Source organism: Magnolia sinica, chromosome 3 (genome assembly GCF_029962835.1).
Source record: "Magnolia sinica isolate HGM2019 chromosome 3, MsV1, whole genome shotgun sequence".
Lineage (NCBI taxonomy): Eukaryota > Viridiplantae > Streptophyta > Magnoliopsida > Magnoliales > Magnoliaceae > Magnolia > Magnolia sinica.
In genome coordinates, this window is record NC_080575.1 from 123,907,895 (window position 1) to 123,919,098 (window position 11,204).

Sequence of the window (11,204 nt, forward strand, 5' to 3'; positions counted from 1 at the left end):
TAACTCAATTAAATCAAAATTCCAAGTGGACCATGCTACATGAAATAGTGGTTATTGACCTTTAAAAACCTTTCATAAGCCATAAAAGTTTTGGATCAAGTTGACATTCGATTCTTCCTTTCATTCAGATCTGTGTGAACTTATCAACCGGTTGGATGGTTGGATGGTCAACAAACATTACGGTGGACCATAGGAAGTTTTTAACGGTAGTGGGTGTTCAACGACCACTGTTTCCTGTGGTGCAGTCCACCAGAAATTTAAATCTGCTTCATTTTTTGGACCATGCCCTAAAATAAACTGGTTCGGCCATGATACAATTTGTGAGAAATCCAATCGGTCCTCCACTTACAGAAACTCACGTTAGGCTGTGAGCCAACATAGGCGGCAGATTCAAAACTCAAGTGGCCCATGCAAGGTTATTCCGACTGGGATATACCGAAAACAAAAATATTAGTCTGCTCTAAAACCTGTGGCCCCACAAGGGTTTCAATGGTGTGCTTTCAAGAACCATTATCTTTGTTGCTCCATTGGAAGTAGAATTTCGTCACAGGAGCATCGACTGTACAGCTACATTAAAACCAAACAATTTTGACCCAAGCGCTAAGATACATAGATACATTAGAACTTATAAGGGAGTGATTGTGCTCAGCAATATAAAAGATAATTGAAAGATATATTTGATTTGTTTGATTAAATTAATTGGTAAATGTCATCACCACCTTTTTTGAATATTTCGGAATCTTCCGGAAACTTCCAGACATTTCTGAAAATTTTTAGAATTTTCCGGAAACTTCTAGAATTTGATAGAGTTTTCTTGACTCTTCCGGAATGTTTCGGACTATGCTAAAATCCTCTGAATTCTCTTAGAATGTTCCAGAATATAATAGAACCTTATAAAATATTTAGAAGCTTCTACAACTCTTTAGAGATGTGTTGATTCTAGAACCTTCCATAGCCCTCTATAGATATGGAAAAAGTCTCATTATATATATACACATATAAACAAAAAAGAGTGAGTTCAAGAGTAAAAGAAAGGTGTCCAAGTATTAAGAGTTTAAAAGAGTTTTTCCTTATGTGTGAGAGTTGTCATTCAAGAGTGATAGTTTGTGAGTGTTGTAAAGCATACCCTTGTTGTATACAAGTATTTGTAATAAATATAATTATATTTACTTGTCATGTTCAACTCTTCAATTTGGAATCAGAGCGAGGTTTGGTCGGGATCCGTTTTCTAAGTTAATCGTGCACAGTTTGAAGACTGAAGTTTGTTGGCTTGCTTGGTAAAAAGAGTGATAATCACACCAAGTCACGATGACGGATCTTGTGAACACAACGAGCGGAGTTACGAGGCTTAACAACCACAACTATCAAAGTTGGAGGAGTCGCATTATGTCCTACCTTAAAGGGCAAGACTTGTGGGAGGTTATTAATGGGAATGAGATTACCCCACCTCCTAAGGAAAATACTGAAGCACTCCGAAAGTGAAAGATTAAGACCGAAAAACCAATGTACGTGCTCAAGTTAACCATTGAGGATGAGTTGCTCGGGCGAATCAAGGATGACGACACACCCAAGATGACATGGGACACATTTGCATCATTGTTTTAAAAAACAAATGATGCTCAACTTCAGTATTTAGAGAATGAGTTAATGTCCACCACCCAAGGAGATTATTCAGAGAAGGAGATAGATTTTGATGAACCACTTAAGCAATCTAATATAGTCACTGACGAAGTAGCTGCTTCCTCAATAGTGACAGAGACGGGTGAAATAGCCCTTGCCGCAGTTTCCAATCAAAGAGCTATCAACTACAGTGATGATTAGATCGTTGATTCAGGGTACTCAAATCACATGACAGGTGATAAGAAGAAACTGTCAAGTTTATCTGCCTACAAAGGAGATCGGGTGGTGGTAACAGCTAATAATTCAAGGTTGCCAATAACTCACATAGGCACGACTACCATCACACCTCGATTTAGCCCTAATCAAGTAAAGTTGCAAGATGTTTATCACGTGCCAGAGATGAAGAAAAACCTGTTGTCAATATCACAACTGACATCTTCTAGTAATTATGTGGTATTTGGACCGGAGGATGTTAAGGTGTACCGAAACGTTAAACCGTTAAGTACACCTATTATGGAAGGATGACGCTTGGAGTCAATATACGTAATGTCAAGTACACCTATCATGGAAGGACGACGCTTGGAGTCAATATACGTAATGTCAGCTGAATCAGCTTATGTATATAAGACTCGGAAAAATGAGACTGCAGATCTTTGGCATGCATGTTTAGGGCACGTGAGTTATCATAAGATGAAGATAATGATGAAGAAAGCTATGCTCAAAGGTCTTCCCCAGCTGGATGTTCGAGAAGATATAATTTGTGTAGGGTGTCAATATGTCAAAGCACACCAATTGCCATATGAATAATCAAAGCTTAGAGTTAAAGAACCTTTGGAGCTTATCCACTCAGACGTGTTCGGACGGGTAAAACAGGCATCGGTTAGTGGCATGCGTTATATGGTGACCTTCATTGACGACTTCTCAAGGTACGTTTGGGTTTATGTTGAGGGTCAAATATTGCATATCAGACCCATTCATTTCATGGATTTACAAGCATGACACCGGTTAATAGCCTAATTTAATTGAATTTGTGATGCAGGGCGTCTTCATGAGCTTGGACTGGGAAAGGACACTAAAAAGCATAGATTTACCGATCTGATGACACTAAAGCAGGGGACGGACTCCAGGGGATAAAGATTGAAGAAATTACACTCCAGGGAGCTGAGAAAATCGAGAAATTGAAGCTCAAGTGGCGTGAAAAGTGTCCAGAATGCAAGATCACAGGGTTCCCACCATCCGTTCAGTTCGAAACTCCATACGTGGCCTGAGGACCATAAATGAACCGTACACGTGAAATTTCATCCATTAGATCGCTGTGGAAGTGGCCCAACGGTCAAATCAGCCCACAAAACATCGATCTGGGGCCCACCTGATATCTGGACCTGCTTCAATTCTAATCTCAACTGTTTAAATCCGATGGCATAACAGATGGTCGGAGCGGATATTTCATATACCTCAAGGTGGGACCCACCTTAAGTGGTGTGTGTGCACAGCATACGTGCGCTGAATGAGCACCGAATCAGAGGGATAAAAGGATTTGAATCCTTCTCGCTGCCGCTGGGACGCCCGTAACAGAGATTGCGGCTCTTTCTTGTGGGCCACCACCATGATTCGACGGACCAATCCGGACCGTCCATAAGACGTGCACGGCCCCCCTCACTCAAGCCTAGGTGGCAGAATTTTAAAAGAAGATCAAATATTGGATCTCAGCCGTCCAAACGGAGGACGGACGGTGAGAAGATCCGGTACAATGGGCCACGCCAAACTTGAAAAAAACCTACCTCTCCTGACCGGTTTTTCGAGCTGAGACTAGTGGACGGACTAGATTTCACCACTGATGCAGATCCCGGGCCCACCGATCTTCCCAGCGAAAGATCATGCGCAGGCTCTGCGTCCGCAAAAACCGGCCGCAGTAGGCCACTGAGCGATCAAGGGGATGATCAGATAGATGATCTGATCCGTCCAAAGGATGCCAAGGGGGGTCCTGATCCCGTTCATGAAGAAAAAAATCAAAAATTTGGGCTGTCATCTTCCACAATTTCGAGCCGACGCCAGTCGGTTTCCAAGAATTGCTGCGCCGGAACAGGGACGTGCGTTCCTGGCTGCGTAAACTAATTCACGCAAGGAGCTATGCACACCTACGGAAGGACTCTCTCCACCCCTCCAAGTCCTGATAAAAAGGAGAGAAGAGAGAGAGCCAGGGACAGTTTTAGACAGGGAGCAAGAGGGGAGGTCGGCTTTGGGTTTGAAAAAGGATTCAAGGAAGAGTTTGGAAAAGAACAGGGGATTGGCAGCTGGCTGGACGTGGCTGCTGGCAGCGTAGGAAGAAAAAGAGAAACAAAGAGGAGAGAGTGGAGCTGCTGGGCGTGTAAGGCTGGACGGAGTTGCTGCTGCACATCAGGGAGGTGCTCGTTCTGGCACATGGTAAGGAAGGAAGGAAGAAAGGGAAGTGTTTGCCCGATTTTCTTTTCTTTTTCTTATTTTCCTGGGATGTTGATCTTTTCTATTCTTATGAACCCTAAGGTCATTAGCCTAATCATGGTTGGCTAAACCTCTTAGCTAGGGCTAAGAGGTGAAGCCTGTAGCGAGATGGGAGACTACTTTATGCTTTAAATATGAATGCATGAACTGAATTTGTTCTTTGATGATTATTATAAGGAAGATTTTTATTAGTCTTTGATGGTCTGTTGTGACTGAAATTACAATGGGTTTGCAATGGCTTTGAATATTTCTTTCCTTTTTTATGTTTATGAAGTCAGGAAGCCCTGTTGTTCATCATTGCTCCATGGGCATGGTAGGATGACAGTACCCTTCCTGATCTTCATACGTTGTTGGATGATTGATAATTAGTTTAATTCTGTTGTTTACTTTGTCTCCTGGGCATGGTTAGATGATGGAATCCATTCTAATTCTATACATTTCATCTCTTAAAAACTAGATCAAATAACGTTCAGTTTAAATTTCATAATCATTGATGCAGGCATAAAGTCTCCCTGATCTCTACAAGTGGATCCTCTGAATCCCTAGTTTCCTTCCTCAGAATTTCTTAAAGTTTTAGATAATTATTCCACAATTATTTCTTAAATTCTCTTAGGTTTAAATCACATCTTAGTCTAGTTCTAGTTCTACTTGGTTTCAGATAACGTATAGGTATCAGTCCCTGTGGATTCGACCTCGGTCTTACCGAGTTTATTACTACATCACAACCCTACACTTGGGGTGTGAACAGTTTACGTCATGAAAGAGAAGTCAAAAACTTTATTAAAATTTAAAGAATTTCAGGAGAAGGTCGAAAGTGAGTTCGATAGAAGGATCTGATGCTTGAGAACGAATAATGGTGGAGAGTATACGTCGAAAGAGTTCTCAAATTATCTAAAGGAATGTAGAATTCGACGATAATTGACTTGTTCGGGCACTGCTGAAAGAAAAAATCGTCACCTTGCAGAGATATGTCGAAGCATGCTACATGCTAAGAATGTGCCCAGCCGATTCTGGACAGAGTGCATGCAAACGGCAGCTTATGTGATCAATAGGCTACGACAGGCAAAACTAGATTTTGTCTCACCCTTCGAGAAGCTATGGAATATAAAGCCCAAGGTGAGTCACTTCTGAGTCTTTGGATGTCACGTCCCGAACTCGGAAACCGGGGTCACAAAATTTCCGATTGCCGAATCCGGCGCCGACAGCCTCCGTAGAACCCCATTCTTGGCTCCCGGCACCCATTCACCAAGTTTCGATCCTGGGATACTAGAAGGAGGATTTATAATCATCAGTCTGATTCATAATGAGCATAACCACAAGCATAACCCACGAACAATAACTACAAGAACACCACCATAAAATCCACTATGATCAACGACTTTTAAGTACAATGCGTCTGAAAGGGAAAATACAATGTAACGAAAGAAACAAAACTCCAGAAACTCGGCTGCACGTTCCAACTACGGCGAGACTATGGTTGCGACTGCGTCCTGGCGTCACCTGCACGCATCAATCGTGCATAAGCTTATAGGAAGCTTAGAAGGTGGTGTAAGTGTGTGCGCAATATAAGCGTGCTCAGAACGTAAGGTCAGAGTAATGCGGAATTATGGTGATGAGTACATGAATGCAATCAGTCGTACCAAGGCTATGCGGTGTAAGATATGAATGTCATCGGCCATAACACGGCCATGCGATGCGAGATGCAACTCAAGCATGCCAATCCTCATCATATATCAGTACAGTTCTCATTCTGAATAATCGCCGGGGTTTAGTGCACTCCAAGAGGCACTGCCGCTCTCCAAGCCGCACAGTCCAAATGAGCGTAAGAAACCTCACTATCCGCCTGGCCAATAGTTTGTCAATACCTATCCGGCACGTCGATAGCGGACCCATTCACGAGCTGGTCAAACTCAGCCTAGTATTGCCCCCTACCCTCAAGCGAGTAAGGCCACACCCCTTTCCAACCGACCACGACACGGTGGGAGACGCAGCCTCCTGATATTCGGCCCTCATGCGCTCATATATTCACTCGGTCTGGACGTTGGAGTCATCCTCTAGTACCATTGGGTTTAAGAATTTTCACCTAGGAACATTTATGGTGCCCATATGCTAGAACCAAACATTTCCGGTATCCAACCCAGCCACCCACAATGTGTCTGTGGAGGCTATGGCCCTGATGTTGCTAGGGCATACAATGATCATGATCACACAAATGCAAGTGCATGAATCACCCTACCAAACATGCAATAATCCTGCGCGTACCGAACGCTCATATGGGGCGACTCCGCCTATCAGGGAGCCCATAACGATCTGTCCGAAGGCATATGCTATGATCAGTCACTTCTCATATCAGGCATGCATATGATGCGTATGATTATGAATCATGGATCTATGTTATATATGTTATGTGGTGATGGACTCTGATCAAAATGAAGATGGGCCTGGATGGCCTATATACTACAGGTATGGGCCTATTAATGGGCCTTACGGAGAGTGACAATGTGGACATTTAACCAACATTGTACTTGCAATGTGGACGTCAAACTAACATTATTCCCAAGGCATGGCCCTCTACAATAATCAACACATGAACCATGGTAGAATCACGTTGTAATGGGCCTTATATAGATCTTGTTGGGCCTCGACCCAAGGGCCCAAATACATCAGATGGGCCTCAAACCATGGGCTCATATATCTCAAGTGGGCCTTAGTGGGCAGGCCACAAATACATCAAGCTGGGCCTAAACACACGATTCTTATATACTTCACAATGGGCCTCATAATATGGGCCCTATACAAATTAAGGTGGGCATCAACAATGGGCCTTAAATTATCTCCAAAATAGTTGGACAGTTGGATGAAACACATGCATCATGATGGAGCCCACACTAATAGAGGGTGTGGATTACAATATATACATAGATGGGTTCTAAGTAGGACTCACCATAATGTTTATTCTCCACCCAGCCTAAGGCCCAATATAATGTTTATTTTCCACCCAACTTAGGGCCCAACATAATGTTTATTTTCCACCCAACATAATATTTATTTTCCACCCAACTGTTCATAAAACCACGTGGACCAAGGTAGGGCCCACTGTAATATTTATTTGCTACCCAACCATTTGATAAGATCACACGTGACCTGGGCCCACTGTAATATTTATTTGCCACACCACCCGTTCAAAGGGTCACATGGACCTGGTGTAGGGCCCACTGGACTGGGGCCCACTGCAATGTTTACTTTCCACCCAAGCTATTTATAAGGTCACACGGCCAGGGAGCCCACGGTGATGTTTTTATTTATTTATTTATTTTTTTATTTTTTGCTTCCTACCTTTTTAAAAGGTCACGTGGACCTGGGAAAAATGGGCCAACCAAATGTGGTTCCTAAATCCAGCCCACTCATTATGTGGGTCACACTTAGCTGAAGGTTCAGACCAAGTTTCAGCGGCATCCAAATTTCAGGTAGGCCCCACCAAGTATTTTTATATGTTTAGGCAGGTCTTCACACGATTTTGGATGGTGTGGCCCACCTGAGTTCCGTATATGGATGATCTTTGGGATGGACGGCTGGTCCGTGGGGACCCATCAAATGCACGGTGCTGATGGGCAAAACACATCAAGGTGGGGCCCACAGCTGGGGCCGTGAGCCCCAGCCCGTCCGTCCGTCCGCGGCCAGCGCAGGCGCTGCCTGCACCTGCTGTCAGTGGCAGCAGTGCTGCTGCTGTTTTTTTTTTTTTTTAAATATCGTTTTTCTATGGTTTTCCACAGGCGGGGCTCACATCAGCAAGATCCACACCAGTCATTGGCCCCTGTGGCTCGATACAAATCTATCGAGACCAATATTGGATAGTTTTCTGATGTACAGCAACATTAGGGTGTATTTCAATGGTAGGAAACTTGTTCGCTATGCTATGGCCCACCATAAGTTCAGATTGAGATCATTTTTCGGCTCAACGCCTAAAATGATCTGAGGAAGAGGATGGACGGCTTGGATTTGACTTATACATCAAGGTGGGGCTTGCATGAGAGGCTCACCACTTCTTTCTCTTTTTTTTTTTTTTAAGTACACACCCATGCCAGTTACACCTCACTGTTTGCCAACGTCCAGCGTCCAGGGACGCTGGACGACTTTCATAACCACATCATTATGGTAGGTCCCACGTGGATGTGGCCCACCAATATATGTACGTATACACATAATATATATCTTATATTATATATATATATATATATACATATTATATTATATATATTATATAAAATATAACATATATATATATATATATACATATATATAAAAAGATGCATTGGGCCCATCCAAACAGTGGATGGTGTGGATCATCACCTGTAATAGAGTGGGCCACACCGTCTGATGTAGATGGACGGGTAGATGTAACACTGGTGGGATCCACACCATCACAACGAAAGAAAGAGAAATATATGGTGAGATAGAGAGGAGGGACCCCGCCACTATGGGCCCTCCATTGATACAACACATACATCAAAATGAGTCCCACAACAAGTAGGCCCTAAAGATCAAGATTTCAACGGTGGATCACCCACCTTTAAGCCCCATCCTTGCTCCCTTGGCCTCAAATGCTCCTTGCCTTTGCCTTGGACGGTGGATGATGGGAGATTAATGGTGTGGATGAGAGATGAGAGGGTGTAGATGGAAGATGAGAAGGTGGACCACACTTGGGGAGGGAGAGGGAAGCTTGGACGTGTGAGGCTTGAGTTGCTTGGGAGATTTGAGAAATGAGAGAGAGAGAGAGAGAGAGAGAGAGAGAGAGATGATATGGATGGGTGAGGTGTGATGGGTGATGGGTTGGGTTGAAAATTTGTAAAAGGGGTATGGTTGTTGTTGAAAATGAAAAAAAGAAGAATGGTGAGGTGGAAAGAGGGTGGACTTTTGAAAAAGGAAGGAATGTGTTGTAGTACTTAAGGTATGGTTGCATTTATGATTGATTGATGGGACTAATTGTAGAGATTCCCTCGAAATTCGCAATGCGCGGTGTTTCTTGGAAATAAACGCAGATCAACATCTTCTTGCCTGGGTATCGGTTCGGTGTGCAAGTCATGGCGTTGGAACCGCGGCGACGACGCGGTTGCTATGATATAAGTTTCAAATTGAGCCGACGTCGGTATGCGGGACCTGGCTTAGGATCGGGTGCAAACGTCGGATATGGTGCGAAGGTTGCTGAAATTTGACCGGAAGGACTGCGGAAGCTAACGGAACGGTACGGACTAGGACATGGGTCTTACATCGGATATGTATGTTATGTGTTTGTGCCTGATCACTTGCATAGCAAGTTCGATAAGAAGGCGATTCGTTGTATCTTTTTGGGCTATAACAGTGAAAAGAAAGGGTGAAAATGTTGCAACCCTGCAACCGGTCGGTGCTACATATCTAGAAATGTTGTCTTTGATGAAGCCTCATCATGGTAGTCGCCACTGAAGGAGGAGCTGCCAAACTTTCAAGACTTAGAAGATAACTGCATGAGAAGATGGGGGAGACAAGGGAAGGAGAAGAATCTCCGAATTCAACTAAGGAGTTGACGCCTACAACACAAGATGGGGAGCAAGTGCCTAATCTGTTTGGAACACTAGATAAATCTATAAGTCCATGGTAAACTGGAGTACATCAAAGTAATCCAGAAGAGCTTCACCCAAGTCAACAGGAGGTTGTGGTAGACAACTCACCACTTAGGAGGTCGACTAGACAGAGAAACCCTAATCCAAGATACGTGGATGCTGCCTTAGTAGAAGAAAAGACCGTGAAAGAGCCAACGACATTTGAAAAAGCATCCCGAGACATAAAATGGCAGAAGGTGATGGAAGAAGAGATTAAGGCATTGAACCAAAATCAGACTTGGGAACTAGTTCCAAAACCCAAGGATGTGAAGCCGATACCATGTAAATGGGTGTACAAAGTCAAGACTTGCCCTGATGGATCAATAGAAAGGTACAAAGCTAGACTAGTAGCTAAAGGATTCTTACAAGAATATGGGTTGGACTATGATGAGACTTTTAGCCCAGTAGCAAAAATTACAATGGTGCGAGTATTATAGCACTTACAACGAGCAAAACTTAGAAGCTGTGGTAGATGGATGTGAAGAATACCTTTCTACGTGAAGAAATTGATCCAGATATCTACATGGAGCAACCAAGTGGTTTCCAGAGTAAAAGACATCAGGATTATGCCTGCAAACTAAAGAAGGCCTTGTATGGGCTTAAACAAGCACTGAGGGCATGGTACGGCAAGATAGGGGAATTCCTAGTGCAAAGCGGGTTCTCGGTGGCACATATGGACTCCAGTCTCTTTGTAAATTTTCAAGAAGGTAAACTAGCAATAGTGCTAGTGTACGTGGATGACTTGATCATCACTGGAGATGATGACGATGAGATTGAAAGGACAAGAGAGAACTTGTCCGTGCGATTCCAAATGAAGGAACTTGGAGAACTAAAGCATTTTCTTAGGCTGGAGATTGACTGAAGCAATAAAGGCATATTCCTCTGTCAGCAAAAGTATGCCAAAGACCTATTAAAGAAATATGGGATGCTCGAATGCAAGCCAATTGCCACACCTATGGAGGCTAACGCCAGGCTATGTTCAGAAGAAGGAAAAGATTTGGAAGATGCAACTATGTACCGACAAATAGTTGGTAGTCTAATCTACCTTACATTATCGCGACCAGATATAGCTTACGCAGTTGGTGTGGTTAGCTGATTTATGCAAACACCAAAGAAGCCGCATCTTGAAGTAGTACGTCGAATACTGAGGTATGTAAAGGGTACGATAAACCTTTGTTTATTGTACAAGAAAGGTGGCGCATGTAAGATAGTTGGGTACTACGATGCTGACTATGGTGGTAATCATGACACACGATGATCAACTACTGGATACGTATTCAACCTTGGCTCAGGAGCAATCTCTTGGTGTAGCAAGAGACAACATACAATATCTTTATCAACCATGGAGGCTGAATACAGAGCAATGATGATGGTAGCACAAGAAAGCACATGGCTTATATAGTTAATGAGGGATCTTCATCAACTAGATGATTATCCAATGATATTGCGCTACGGCAATCAATCAGT